At 36.0% G+C, this 16,205-nt stretch overlaps 1 non-coding gene and 1 pseudogene across 1 annotated transcript; one reads left to right on the top strand and one right to left on the bottom strand.

The window, feature by feature from the left end:
* Positions 1-12,323: 12,323 nt before the first annotated feature.
* On the bottom strand, positions 12,324-12,852 carry LOC101594256 (annotated as a pseudogene).
* Positions 12,853-13,372: 520 nt separating this feature from the next.
* LOC123461241 lies at positions 13,373-13,478 on the top strand. The gene has a single exon (XR_006637532.1). It is a non-coding gene; the product is annotated as a U6 spliceosomal RNA (small nuclear RNA).
* The last annotated feature ends 2,727 nt before the right edge of the window (positions 13,479-16,205 follow it).

The raw sequence follows: 16,205 nt of genomic DNA, 5'->3' as shown, positions 1-16,205 counted from the left end.
TCCTATTCTGTTCATCTGTTCTGAGAAATTAATGTGTCCATGCAACTCACAGTGGAAGTGAATTGCACAACAATTGATTATCAGCAGATGGGAACCTCTACAGGCTCTCAGAGAAGGTTCCCTGCTACAAAATATTGTGACTTGGTGACTTAGGAAGACTGCTAGCTCTTTATGAGGTATGGAGTTCAGGGAACCAAAGCAGCTCAGTAAGGTATGCCAGATAGAATCTAATACTGAGTTAGCTGTAGAAAGTTAGGAGAAGAGCAGTCACTCAAATGTCTGCTGTTAGTAACTGAGTTACTGATGATACCTACTTTTGGATGAAGCAGACAAGCACAAAGCAAGTCTAGAATGAAAACTAGTTAACAATTTATAAAAATTAAAATTCATCCTACAGAAATGTTAAATATAATATGTTTCCAGCTTCTAAAACAGACTACATGATTTTTCAGTATAATTTACTTTAAATGCCCAAATATATTATAAATAATCTAAAAATCTAGGATACTGTATGAAATTAAACTTTCATATGGCCCCATAGGGAAGAATTAAAAATAAATAAAAACTATTGAAAATAGACTTAGGATTGAGGCAAGAATCTCTACTAATTTAATAAAGTAATATAGAATTTTATAAAACTCCATCCAAAATAATCAACTTTCTAACTCTACATTTCTTTGAACAACATTAAGAAACTTAAAAGAAGAATTCTATGAGAAGGAGAAATTGGATGAACTAATCTAAGTATTTAAAAAATCTATTCAATAACTTCAAAACTATGCAGAATCATAACAAAATATCCTCTTATTTTATGAGTGGGACACCACTTGTTTTCAGCAGTTTTGCATTCATGAATTTGTGCATATGGATCTGACTTATGCTCAGCTTACTCATGGAACTTAGTTGTGAACGAATGTCTCTGGACATTCATTATAACCTTCCTTTATGCTGTGTTTTATGTCTTAAAGGAAAGAGTTTGTGATGGGTCTTGGAGCATTTATAATATATTCATATCATCATATCATCATGACCTGTAGTGATTCAGCAGACTGCTAACAGTTCTACTACCAAACAACTATATCTCAGGCCAGTGATCCTTTCCACACCAAGTTCAACTTGTAAAATATTACTGAAGAATGGTAAGGCCATTTCCCAGAATGTCATAGGTATAAAGGTCCAAAATGTCTGTGCTCATGCAATTTGAGAAGGTGAGAAATTTGGCACAAGCAGCGGAATGTATTAGCACCATAGTTAGATTGTCATACATCCTCATCTCCAATGTGACAGAGCAGAGATATGCTGCCAGGACATACTTCTTTCCTTTTTTTTTTTTTTTGTAAGTAATTACAATTCATTTTATGTCTTACTTTACTTTCAGTAAAATTTTTATTGAAGTATATCAAACCTAGCTTTACAATGAAATGTCTCTACAATGTGCCACTTTACATTTATTTTAAAGACAGAGAAGGCAAATTTAAAATAATGAGTTTCCCAGCTTATGAAGGTGGTATGCCATTCACTTATTTGCCCTGCTTTATATTTCACTCAATAATTTTTATAACATAATTAGCTGGAGAGAAGCTTAGCACATCTATCATTTGACTTACTCACAGGGTTATGATGCTTTTGGGTGCTACTGTAAATGGTTTTTACAAACACAAGCAACATTCCAGAAGACTCAGAGTTAGCCAGCCTAGACAGTCAACCTCTGTTGTGATTTCCAGTTCATTAGTTAGCTTGTGCCATGTCTGTTCATGTGTATGTGTGTGCATGCAAGTGTGTGGTTTAGCAAGTGTGTATGCCTGTTCATAGATGTGTGAGTATGTGTGTGCATGTGGTGGAGGTCAGAGATCCTCTTCAGTTACCCTCCTCAATTTCTCTCTACCTAGTTTTTCAAAACAGTTACTCACTGAACCTGGAACTCACTGATTTGAGTAAACTGCCTACCCAGAAAATGCATGGGCTCCTCCTGCCTCTGCCTCCCCAACGATAGGATTACAAGTATGTGCCATGGTACTGTGATTTTTTTTTTTTTTACATGACAGCAGGCATTTGAACTTAGGTCCTCATACTTATATGGGTGGGCCATCTCCCCAGTCTATGCTAATTAGCTTTATTTTTTCGATTGACATCTCAAATTTATTAAGCCACTCATCCAAGCTGTAGCCATTAAAATAATCTCAAAACTAAGAAAGAACAATGTTTCTCCATTTTCTTTTACATTTGAGTTTTCATTTGAATATTCAATTAATTCATAACTTCTACTGAAAAGTACAAGGTGCACATTATTCCTATGCAGATGCTTCCTCTTTCTAGTGTCATATAGTGACAATGAGAAACTTTCTTTACTTCATTACTTTGGCCTTCTTGCAGCAGTGGTGTTGTTGGTTACTTATGCTCACTCTGCGTTCCTTCGAGGCCCCACTCTCCCGTGTGCCTAATGGAATCAACACTATAACTTTCCTCTAGCTTTACATAAAGCACAATGTTTGGTACTATGGAGTTATTAAAGCTAACTCTAAAAGATCATCTACTATTTTTTGGAGGTTGCATTTCCATATTTATTTCAGAATCCGATTTTTATCTATATACACACACACACACATATACCTCTGGTGAGATTTTGATATTTTATTGCACCTACAATTTGAGAGGTCCATATAATTGATTTTTATTTTACAATTGCTCCAATTCATAAAATGCTTTATTATTTAAATATATTCTTTTCCCTGCCTTCTTCCCTCCCTCCCCCTTTTCCTCCCTTGTCCTTCCCTCCCTCCTTTCTTGCTTGCTCCTTTTTCTTTCAAAAAGACACTACATAACCCAGGCTGCTCTGGAACTTGCTGTTAGCCCTCAGCTGTCCTCAGACTCATGGCATTCCCCTTTCTCATCATCCTGAATGTTGTGGCTATAGCCATGAGCTTCCCTTGTTTTAATAATGTTTGCTTTTCAATTTTCTGAGTTGGGGATTAACAAACTTTTATATATTTCTAAGTATTTCAGATATGTGAAGGCATTTCAAATGATATCATTTGTGCATTGAATTTTCTAATTGGTAGTTTCAAACCATATTAAGTCAAAAGAGATATTGACATTATCAATAGTTTTTGGCATGTAACCAAAAATTCATGCTTTGCTCTTTTATTTTATTAATGTATTCAATTACATAAATTTATCAGCATTATACAAGTCTTATAAAACAAGAACAAAGAATGTTTGTGCATTATTAGATTGCTTATATTGTGTTTATAATTTTTCCTATGTTCTCAAACAACGCTTATAAGTTTCCATACTTGAAATATCAGTGATTTTGTCATCCATGTATGGTAGCTCATGAAAACAAAGTATGGAAGAAGCTCCTTGAGGTAGCTATTGAGGGTCTGCAGCAGGAAGAGTCTCTTGAAAGTACAGACAGAGCCTTAACTGCCCTGTTCCAAAAGAAAAAAGAATAGATTTAAAAATTTTTGAGAAATATTCTTCCTGCTTTCTTCTCAAAACAGGGTATGGTAATAGTGATGCTGCTTAACTTGGTTACTGGGGGGAAAAAAAAAAGCAAAACTTACCTCTCTTGATTTTGAAGTTTTCTTAATGGATAATTTGGGTTATAGATTCCATTTTTGAAAGAAATAGGACAAATGATGATGATATAGGTAGTAAATACATTTACAATGAGTAATTTATTTTATGTCAGTTTTAGTAAGTTTTGGCTTTTAAGAAAGTGGTTCATATAATACAATTATCTTAATTATGTTCCTTATCCATAAGATACCTATAAGTACCTTTTTTTCCTTCAATCTTACTTTCTTTCCCTCCCTCCTTTCAAATTAAGAGCATTTAATAATACTTTCAAACAACAAGAATGATTGTTTTCTTGAATACATATTTTCTAATTCATTGCTTATACTTTCTTGTGTATTGCTTTCTTTCATTTTACTTTTTCCCCCCTATTTCTTAACATAGGAACTTATGTTGTTGATATTTTTCAGTTTTGTCCTGAATTATAGCTACTGCTTTTCTTCTATGTATGACCTGAGCAATGTTCTTTAATTTTTTGCATGACAACATATTATCATTATATGTTGATCAGTATATTCTATGTAATTTCTCTTTGTCATATGCAATATTTACAAATGCTTATTTTAAAGATCATCACATTGTCCTGAAAGTATAAGGATTGCATGTAAGCTTTACCCTTTTGTTGTTCCCACTGTCACTTTATTGCCGTTTTATTTTATTTTATTTTTTTTTTTTTGCAAGCAGAGAGAGATAGAAGAGATTCAGAAAGAGGATGGTAGTGTCAGAACCTCCAGTCACTGCAAGTAAACACAAGATGATGCATCACTGCATCTGACTTTACGTGGGTACTGGAGGATCAAGCCTGGGTTGTTAAACTTTGCAGACAAAGCCTTAACTGCTAAGCTATCTCTCTAGCCCTTAAGGTCAGTTTTGTCAGAATGCATGCTATATGATCTCATTTGCAAATCCCCTGAAACTTGTTGGGATAATTTTTATGCCTCAGCATGTGGTGTTCAATTTTATTAAATGTTCCATGGACAATTGAATGAAATTTATTTTGCAGCTATTAACAGAAAAAGTGTGATGACCCACACTTCATTAACATACACTGAATTTATGTATCTCACATTTATGTTGAAATAATTATACATATATATATATGTATTTTTATAATATGCATATATATTTTACAAAAAAAAATGACATACATGCCAAGTTGTTTAAGTCTGTAAATTAAAGTTCTTATACCCAGTTTGACCCATCACTCCATTTCTTTTGCCTATGTCTTTTCTCCTTCAAAAAGTAAAGTATTTTATTTTTTCTAATTCTTTTCTGGTGGCTTGTTAGTAATATTTTGGTTGTTAAGGTTCTTCTTAAAAATTACGATATTCTAGGGAGATGTCTCCACAGGTAAAGCACTTGCTGCATAAGTGAATAACTGAGTTTACGTCCTCAAGACCCACGTGATGCAAGATGCTAGAGCTTAGCACCTGATCCCAAGATGCCTAAGAATATGTGAGAAACTATTCAGGAGAATCTCCCAGAAACTCTTCAACTCTTCTCTCTCTTTCTCTGTCTCACCACCACCCCCCCCCGAATCATACTTTGTAAATCACCTCAGATCCTCCTCAACCAAGTAACTCTTATAAACTCATTGATTTTTTTATTTACTTAAAATGGTGTTTCAATGTTTTTTTGGTTTTTAGCTGTTTCTATTGAAGAGCTACATAACAACATTGTTTTTTGGTCTTTGCAAAGTTATTCATTATTTCCCTTTGTCTGTTTCAAATATTTTCTCTTCACCTCAGGTGAACGTCAATGATTTGCATCCTTGTAAGGCTGGTTTTCTTTGTTTTGAGACTATAAAAAGTGTTGGCTTTGTGGCTCCTGATCCCTAAACAATTCAGAAAAATTATATGATTATGTATTATGTGATAATTTTGGTAACATGGTTACTCTCTTCTTTTGGTGACTCCAGTTATATATTTGCTAGGTTATTTTTTTGTTGCTGCTGTACCCTAATTTTTAAAAACACTGACTGACAATTTATATATGTAATTTATTTTGATCATAATACCCTCTCCTTTCCTTCTTTTGTTTTTTTATTAATTTTGTTTATTCATTTATTTATTTAGTTTTAATTAATTAATTTATTTTTTATTAATTAATTTGTACTCAGTGAAAACAGTCAAGTTGGTACCATTGTTAGCCTCCTCCATGTCCTACCCCCTCCCCATTGCCCCTCCTTGTTGAGGTATATGGGTCATGCATTTTGGGGTTAGCCCACAGTTATGGGTAGGAGAAATGTCTCTGTGTATCATGACCCAACGTGTGGCTCTGACATTCTTTTTGCCCCTTCTTCAGCAAAATTTTCTTGAGCCATGTTGGGTCCATTTTGGGTCTGCTTCAGTGATAAGGTGTTGGGGGCCTCTGTGTCTCTGGATATCTGATTTTGTAGGAGCTGATTTTTTTCCCCTTCCACTATGCCTCTTCTTCTCTGCAAGTAGCTCCCTTTTTGCATTCCTTCGCCTTCCATGATGGAATGCTAATAAGCCCAGTCCATGCAGGTCTTGCACAGGTAACCACAGCTGTTGTGAGGTCATGAATACATCAGTCCTTTTATATACAGAAGAAACTTTTCCAAAAGCACTCCTCCTCAGCCTCTGGCTCTTAAATTATTCCCACCCTTCATATGTATAATGTTCCCTGAACCTGGGAGTGCATAACAGAGATGTGTCATTTAGCAATGCATATTAACTGCAGAATTTTGAAGCATTTTGAGTCTCCTAAGGAGTAACTGTCAGCTACTAAAGTAAGATCTCACCAAAGTTGAGAGCAGCATTAGTCTTTCTAACTCATATTTTATTACTGTTTTTCTTAGCATTATTTTTTTATTAGATCAGATATAGGAATTCCACTTGATTTTAAAACAGATTACAACTCTCTCATAGCATCTTCCATTTCTTTATTGAGTTTGTTTCTAAGGATTAATGGGACAAATGAAATAATCCTTACTTTTTTTATAGAGTTTAAAATAGGTGTAAGACCTCTTGTAGCCCATGATTGATGGTAGCTTGATATTGGAGAGAGGGTTTATGTTTGGATATGATTCTGACTTGTTTCCCAGCTCCAGCTATGGGTTCTGTACCACTGAAGGGATCAGTTAGCCAAATAAAGAGCAGTTGGTTCCCCATCATGGCTGTGTGCCACTATTGCACTTGTGTGGGCATCACAACCGTTTATTTGTTGCTAAGTAGGTTAGACCATGAGTTGCTTGGAGAGATTTTTTTTTTTTCCCCCAATCACCCATGTAGCACCTTCTGGCACTAGATACGCTGACTGTCTGGGGACTGACTCTCCTGGATTCCAGCCATGCCATTCCATTTTACGTGTCAGCTGCTTATGGTGTCTTCAGCAATAGGGTCTTACCACTAACCTTTGGTGGGTCATCAAGTACTCTGACAGAAATCTGCCATTCTTTTAGGAAACCTTGTAGGTTTCTCTGATCAAAAACTCATTGTGGATAATAGCCCCATGCTGGTACTGGGAGTCACATGTCAGTGCCCACTATGAAAATGAGGAAGAATATAACTAATATACAAGAGTTGGAGAGGAGAGAGAGAGGGAGAGGGAGGGAGGGAAGATGCAATATGGAGACTCCTGAAAAATCTGACCATAGAGATACCAACAGACCCAGTTATTCCCTTACTGGACATCTACCCTAAAACCTTCAAACCATAGGCCAGAGAGATTTGCTCAACCATGTTTATAGCGGCACAATTCGTAATAGCTAAGAGCTGGAATCAATCCAGATGTCCATCACTGGAAGAATGGATAACTAAGATGTGGTATATCTACACAATGGAATTCTATACTGCATTAAGAAAAAAATGACACAGAAGATCCAGTTTTATAGTATCAATCCAAGTTTAATATACCAGGAGAAATGATGGTAAGGGTTTCAGTCTCATCCAAATCCAATTCCAATGGCAGAAGACTGAGGTCTCAGTCCAAAGGACAGAAAGACAAACAATTGTATAGAACACAGCCTTTTACCCTGGCAAGGCATTCAGGGGATCATTTGAGACTCACTTAAACAGACAAACATGTCCGTAATGCTGAACTAAACAACACAGAGTCCTATGCCTTAGTTAAATTGATTCCTAAACTTAATAATCTTACCAAGGTTTTATTTATTTGGGAGAAAGGAGAACAGGACAGTACAGTCCTTTTACATTAGTTTGAATTCTTATCTTCATTTTCTCTTAAAGTGAAATATTTTCTCTTTGGTTTTCCCAAAATAGAATACACTGGGCATACTTACCACGACAGCTCATGATGAGGAAAAAGGAAGATAACACTTTTGCTGCCACACAGACCAGACCTGGTCCTGGAGTTGAGTTTTACTGTATGCTAATGAGTTCATTGATAACAGAGAATCTTCAACCAGACACCAATAACACTCAAAACTACTGGTTTAAATGTCTTGGCAAGTACAGATGAAATACGACATATTGTTTTCTACCATTTCTGTTCTAGCATGGCATCTGTATGACCCCTAAAGCAAATATAGTCGTTGTTTTGCAAGACAAATACTTCAGATCTGTTTTCAAATTCTCGGTGTATTTCTCAATACATTTATGAAATGACCTCATGTGATGCTGGAGCTATACAGTGCCAACAATGTCTTGCCTAATTTGGTTTAGCAAGGAATACCTAAAGCACTGGAAAAGGTGAAATACTAAAAGAGATTTCCTTTCATAAATTAGGCGTCTCAAAATGGAAACTTTTAATATTTTCATGTGTGTCTGTGTGTGCGTGTGTGTTTGTGTGTGTGTATTAAAGTACTAAAAGTAAGGAAATTTCATATGTTTATATATATTTATGCTTATATGTGAATATACATTCATAATATTACCCTGTTGGAATTAAGGAAATGTTCACACTTGATAATGAGAAGATTTTAACTTTATGGAAGAATTCAATCCTCAAATTTGTTTCTAAAAATATTTTTGAGGGGATTAATTGTTCCATGATAAAAATCACAAACCTTGCACATTAAAAGTGAGCTCCTCTGTAAAACATTTCTGCCGAAATTCCAATGGCTCTACTAAAAAATGCCTGGCATTTTTATAAAACCCTACTAGATATTTTTGGAATAACATAACATTACCTCAAAGAATTACACAGGCCATCCTTCCACACATCTGTTAGTAAGGTTTCTGTCCAACATCAGGCATGAAATGGGGCTCTTAGACCTCCAGCCAAAACTGATGACGTGAAGGAGTCATATAAAATCACAACTGTCCATACAAAGGAACCAGGGATATATTATTGCTAGATCATGTCTAGCTCCTTAACTTCTAGTTGAAGAAATAGATTTAGAAAAGAAATATGTTGTGTTGACCTAATTATTAAATGGAAGACTCATTCCAAAAAAAGAAGATACTAAAAAGCTGTAAGAGCTTTCCCACATATACCTATTTTAAAACTAAGAAGAAATTTACATACTGAAGGTTCAGATGTGCAAGTGGAAGTAGAAAATGCCATGCAACTATCTAGAATTATAAATGTTTTAACATGTCTGAAACGTGTGCATATCTCTTTCATTTAAATATCATGTTTTAGATGTAATCAGTAGTTAATAGTGAGGAGATTCAAACAATGTAAAAGAACTGATATAATATATTTATTTAACAATCCAAAATCTCAGCTGTAAGTTCCACAATGTTTTGGACACCTGCATGATGCCACACATGGAAAAGTTCACACTTGTCCACCATGCAGTTACAGACAAAATGCATTAATGGTAAACTAAATGTCCTGTGTAATAATACTTGTAGGCTACATGAATAAGGCATATAGGAAGCATTAATAAAGTGCATGTTTTTATAGTCTTGTTATCAAGATAGTTCATTAAGTTTATGCAAATATTCTGAAATACTAAGTAAGGTAAAATAAGAAACTTTTCTCTCCCAATATTTTTATTTTTATTTTTGTGTTTTGAACGTAGGGTTTTCACTCTAGCCAGGCCAACCTGGAATTCACTTTGGAGCCTCAGGGTGGCCTCGAACTCACAGCAATCCTCCTACTTCTGCCTCCCTAGTGCTGGGGTTAAAGGTGTGCGCCACCACGCCCGCCCTCTCCCAAGATTTTTGATAAGGGATACTCACCCCATAGAACAGGCTTCACATTAGGGATGTCCATGTTCTCGCCCTACCTTTCCGGCCAGCTGTTGGACATGCCATCAACTGTAGCCCCTGACTTCCTTCCTGGATGCTCATTTGTCATGGGGAAAGGGGAAAACAGGTGCCTTAATCCCTGAATTTCTTCTTGATTAAGCAGCACTTTCTTTGGTGATTTTCTCCTACCCTGCCTCAGTGTTTGCACGCCACTGGTACCTGCTTTACACCATGTAAACACGTCTTGTGAGGTTAGGTTTCCTTGTCTCTTTCAATTCAGAAATACTTGACCCAAGGGATGAAGAAGCCTGTTGCAGTCAGTTGCTCATTGCTGGCAGAAATCACCCAACCAAGAGCACCTTTGAAGGGGAAAAATAGGGTTTATTTTGGCTTACAGACTCGAGGGAGGCTCCATGATGACAGGGGGAAATGATGGCATGAACGGAGGGTGGACATCACTTCCTGGCCAACATGAGGCGAACAATAGCAACAGGTGAATTGCCAAACACTGGCAAGGGGACACTGGCTCTAACACCCATAAATCCACCCCCAACAATACACTACCTACAGGAGGTGCTAATTCCCGAATGTCCATCAGCTGGGAACCTAGTTATACTGCTGGGTATGCTTTTACTACTGAAGCTTTTCAATTGCTTGTAAGGAATGACAGTGATTAATTCTGTTTCTAAGATGGGAACCGCCGAGAGGGGTCCCTTGAGGTGATATAGGTTTTCTCAAAGGAGAAGTTATTAATGATGATTGCGGACTTAAGTCTACATGTGTTTCTTGTGACAGGAAACAGTTTTATGTGTTAATGTGCCAAGATGAACATGGAAAATTAAAAGCAGGCATTTGACAAAGTATTAGCAAGCAGCAATCTGGAGACCGTGAGGGTGGCGAAGTATCTCCACAGTGTTTCTACCCTTTGGGTGTCTTAAAGAAATGAAGAAGGAATGCTGGCTGATACTGATATTTGCTGTTAAAAGCAACTTATTATGTAGGTCATACTACTAAGATGTCTGTTGTTTGAAGCAATTCACAAAGAAAGCCAGATTGCTGTACATTCTCCCTACTTGAAAATTTCTGGTTCAAATTATTTTGTTCGATAGTCATTTCTGAAGGAAGGGTGGGTTTACATTGAACTGGCTTCTACATGATGGGCGCGTAAGGGACTGTTTACAACTCCAAACTACATCAAGGAGTAATTACCTTTGAGGGAGGAGATCTTTAGAGATAAGTCCAGTGACATATTCTTTAAAGCATTTTTCAACAGCAGGAATGTTTGCTTTTAGATGTGGTCTACCAACAATCTATTGAGTGTATGGGTACATAGTTCATTTTGCAAACGATAGCCTCAGATTTGATTTTGAAGATTATAATTTTATTACAAGGAAAGAGGGTCCATTATGACATTTCTGTACCTGTATATAATGCATTTTATCATATTTACCCATGTGTTATGTTTTATTTTTTGTATCTTTCTTCCCCCTTTGCCCCACCACAGTTCTAAAATGTTCTAAAATCTATGTTTACCTTCTTCGTATGCAATACTGCTGATTGGACATAGAACCTTACAAATGCTAAGCAAGCGCCCTGCCTTTCAGATGTACCTGCTCTCCTGCAGTCCTCTTGCTTCTCTCCTGCCCTCACTTCACCCTTCTTCTCTTCTTTCTCTCTTCTTTCCTTCTTTCTTTCCTGTTTCTTCCCTTCATTCTCTTCTTTCCTTTACTTCCCTTCCTTTCTTTCCTTTCCTTTCTCCTTCCTTCCCTCCCTCTTTCTTTCCTTCCTTCCTTCTTTCTTTCTTCCTTCCTTCCTGACTTTTTGTTTTGAGACAGTTTGTCTTATAGTTACTTTGTTTGGCCCAGATCTCACTTTACTTATGAAGCCCAGGCAGGCCTTGAACTTGAGATCTTCTTTATCATCCTCCCAAATATCTAAGATTACAGGCCTGTGCCACCAGGATTACCATCTTTATTTACCTTCATGTTTCCCTGCCAACCTTCTACCTTTGGGGGGGGAACACATGTATGATACATGCCTTTGTGCAACTGACTTGCTTCACTTCATATGATGATGTCCAGTTACATCTATTTTCTTGCTAATGACATATTATTCTTATTAGTTTCTAAGGAAAGCTAACACACACACACACACACATACACACACACACACACACACACACACACACACAAGGTTTCTTTTCCCATTCATTCATCAAGTGTATATTTAAAAATAGATATTTTTACATGTGACAATATACTGTTTTAACTATAATTCACTGCCGGTAGATAGAAAGATTGTGTGAGGGGAAAGTTTTAATATGACTCTAAATTTATATAGAGATAAAATTTACATTATCATTCATCTTTCTTGAAAAAAGTTAATGACTTATTAACATTGCACAATTATGACTTATTTCTAAGATATACAGAACAGCCTACTCAATTAGCAATTATGTTAAATAAAAATGTAAGATTTTTGTTTGTTTGTTGAACTGGAATCTACCCAGGTTGAACTGTAATTTACTCTGTAGACCAGGCTGGCTTCAAACTCATGGTAATCCTTTTACCTCAACTTCCCAAGTGTTGGGATTAAAAGTGTATGCCACCACACCTGGCTTAATTATTATATTGTGCTGGGGAGGAGGCTAGGTTTTATTTTTGTTTGGGGTGTCAGCCAGCGTCCAGCCTCAGAGCACTTCTGGAACTGCTTCCTGGTGCCAGCAGCCTTGGTGACTTTGAGCACATTGAAACACAGTCTTGCTCAGGGGCTGGCATACCCACTGTTATGATGCCACCAATCCGCACGTCCCTGAGGCAAGGGGACAGGTGCACAGACATGTTCTTGTGGTGCTTCTCTAACCCGTTGTACTTGTGGATGTAATGGAGATAGTCCCAGTGGTTGACAATGTTCCTCTGCATCTTCATCTTGGTGACCACACCAGCTAAGATTGGCCCTCGAATGGAGACGTTACCAGGCAAGGGGTCTTTCTTGTCCATGTGGGTTCCCTTGATGGCCTCTTGAAGCCGAGACCAACGTTCTTGTAATAACAGGGAAGCTTCTCTTTGCCAGTTTCTGCCAGCAGCACTCTCTTCTTCCTTTGAAAGATAGTCGGCTGCTTTTCCTAGGCTTGCCCAGTCTGAATGTCCACCATCTTCCCAGCAGGCTGAGAAAAAGAAAGCGGAGACTGTGTCCGGGTTTCTTAAAGGCTGCAAAGGACCAAAGCCTCTTAGGTTATTTTTACACTTGGAAAATTAAGTCATTTATTTATAAATAACAACTATCCACCAAAGGTTTGCCATAATTTTGGAATCCAGATTTATAAAAATCTCAAGATATCCAATAACTGTTCTCTGTGAGTTGCAGAATTTTCTCTTTGAGGTTTATTCACAAAGAAATCAGATCACAGGAAAAACTAGCATTATGGGAACACTGCTTCATCTGCCAGAAATCTCATTGGTGCTATTATATTAATTTTAGTTTCAGTGAAATTGATCACATGAAGAATGTATTTCTATTATTCCATAAATGTTCATTAAACCAAATAAAATTATGTATTTCAACAAAGATCCAATAAAGTATAATTAATTTTACTAACCCTCAATTTCCTACCAATTTTAGAGTTACCCACTATAATAATAATTGAGTAATCCCATAGATGTAAACAGGGCATGGTAGCTTCAGCAGCACATATACTAAAATTAGAACAATACAGAAAAAAATATATATAATGGCTCCTGCACAAGGATTACATGGAACTTTGCAGTGTTCCATATTTTTAGAGAAGGTAATGGAAGAGGTTTATGATCCTAATTTACAATGTTCATGTACAAAAGTTTTCAACAACAACAACAAAAAAGTTTTGAAAAACATCAGTGTTGTCACAATAAAAAAAAATGTTCTGAAAATATTTGTAAGGAGATGGGGACTAAGACATGGGAGGAAAAGGAAAGCAGCACAGGTGTCCCAGGTGGGAGCTGGTGACAGACTGGCACACACTGGCGCCGCAGAAGGTTATGGAAGTTTGCTCCCAACTGGCTTTTCTTGGCTAATTAGAAGAGGCGCCACAATGTCAATGTGCAGACAGCTTAAGAAGCTTAAGGAGTCTATGGAGAAAATGTGAAATGTCCATCTAAGGAAGTAGAAAAGTAAATGGGCCAGTGAGTTAGAGTATTAAGTACAGAAGCTTAAAATCATGAATTTGGTATGAACATAAACAGCCCCATTATTTTTTTTTTCTTTAATTCCAGTGACATTAGGATGCAAATGCACATGGGGAATATTGAAAAAGAGGAGTTCACAGCTATAACAGTTGGGAAACATTTTGATCTATTATGCTTTTGAAAGCCTGAGCAGGTCTCTTTCTTGTATTACTTCATGGTAATTTGCATTATTTATACTAGTAGCATTTTAAGCGCTTCTTTTTAATATTTAAAATTTTTCATTGGGAACTTTAAAATATGAACATTATAATGTTTGGTCAGGTTCCATCAAAATATCGTTTTTGAAAATATTTTATTTATTTGAGAGAGAGAAAGAGGCGAATAGAGTGAGAGACAGCATGGGTGCTCCAGGGTCTTCAGCCACTGCAAATGAACTCCAGATGAATGTTCCATCTTGTGCATCTGGCTAATGTAGGTACTAGGGAATTGAACCTGGGTCCCTAGGCTTCTCAAGCAAATGCCTTAACCACTAAGCCATCTCTCCAGCCCAACAATGTGATCTCTTGTCCTCTCTACATAATATATGTACATCACCACTTCCAAAACAGCATTGTGGGCTTTGGAGCAAGTGTTCAAACAAATAAGACAATGCGGGATGTTTCACATTACAATGATAAGGCACTTATTTTGAATTATTATAAAAATAGTATAACAAATACGGGGAACATAGAGATGTTATCTGGCCCCCACTGCTGTAAGCACCACAACAACTGTATGTAAGCAAGCATTTCTCATGACTTTCTGACAACTGTACAATAAAAGAAATTTTGCTTTTTCTTACTTAAAACTGGCTGTCATGCTACAAAGTTTTCATAGTTTCCCTTTTTCACTCAGTAGAAAGGTAATTTAATTAGCATACCTCTTTACCAAATATTTGATTATTCTATGTAAAAAAGAAACATGAAAATTTGACAAAGTAATTTTCTGACTTTTCCTAGATATTTTATTGTTCTTAATTCTCACTTTTTTCTGTTTTTTTTTTTTTAAAGAAATCTTAATAAAATATGGTCAATAGCTGTACTGGTTAATTATTTTGCCTGGTATGAGCTTATCACCTCTACCACAACCTTCCTTGCTTCCTGTTTTCTAAAATTTAAAAAGGGTAATTGAATTTTATTATTATATATATTTAGCTATATTTAAAAAGATTAAGTTTAAAAAATTCAAATATTTACCAAAAGCAAATTAAGCCTTATGTCCTTTTTAAAATAATATCTAATAATGAATACATTAATGAAAAAAATTAGGGCAAATAGTTTGATTAGTACTCCCTGGCTTCTTTCATACATAAAAATAAATTATAACAAATTTAAATTTTTCTGTTATGCTAAAAGTCAACTTATCTAGAAAATACATTCCTGATATTATTATGGTGGCCTCTGCTTTAAACCAATCAAGAAAGCACTATAAGGTGTCTATATATGTCTAGGTAAATATACTTTGCAATATTGAGTCTATTTCATTGCCTTTTAAGATTTTGAGCTATTACATTGTGTGTGTGTGTGTGTGTGTGTGTGTGTGTGTGTGTGTGTGTGTGCGTATTTGTCTTGGTGTACATGTACAGGTCCTTACCTTCTGCTTTGCCTGATGCAGGATCTTTCATCGTCACTGCATTCACCAGCAGGGCTAGTGTGCAACACTCTGATAAATTCTCCTGTCCTTGCCTCTACCATAGCCATGGGCACACCAGGATTTTATACATGTTCTCTCATGTTCAGCCTTATATGGGCTCTGGGGATCCAAATACAGGTGCTCATGCATGCATGCGTGGCCAGTGTGTTATCAATAGAGTCATGCCCCCCAGCCAAAGATATTACATTCTTAATTTTATACATTATGTAGTTTGGGTCACATTGTAATTTATTCAAGTACTTTATTAATTGAAATGTCATTTAGCAACATTAAATTAGCCTAAAATTAATAACTTTTAGTTAACGTACATCCTGTGAAGTACATTGTGCTTAATCATACATTCCACCCAAGGCCTAATAGTTTACACATTTTAGCACATTGAAAGCTATTTAAACTAAAACCCCAAGTCAATGAGAAGGCAAAATATTTGGAGTCTAATAATAGCAAAAGAAAATTTTAATTTGGTTGACTTTGCTTTTTACTCCTTTATTTAGATAAATAGAATAACAAAAAACAACAGTTTGTCAGAAAAATTATATGTATACCTACTCATTTAGTTGCTCTTAGGAATAACTAATTTTTTTTATATTTCTATAGGTTTATGAGAAGAAACAAAAAAAAAATCAAAAACTGTATAAATTTGTAAGCAAAA

This window comes from Jaculus jaculus, chromosome 5 (assembly GCF_020740685.1).
Source record: "Jaculus jaculus isolate mJacJac1 chromosome 5, mJacJac1.mat.Y.cur, whole genome shotgun sequence".
Classification (NCBI taxonomy): Eukaryota; Metazoa; Chordata; class Mammalia; order Rodentia; family Dipodidae; genus Jaculus; species Jaculus jaculus.
Note: the sequence above shows the minus strand (reverse complement) of the source record. Positions and strands in the feature narration are given on the sequence as shown.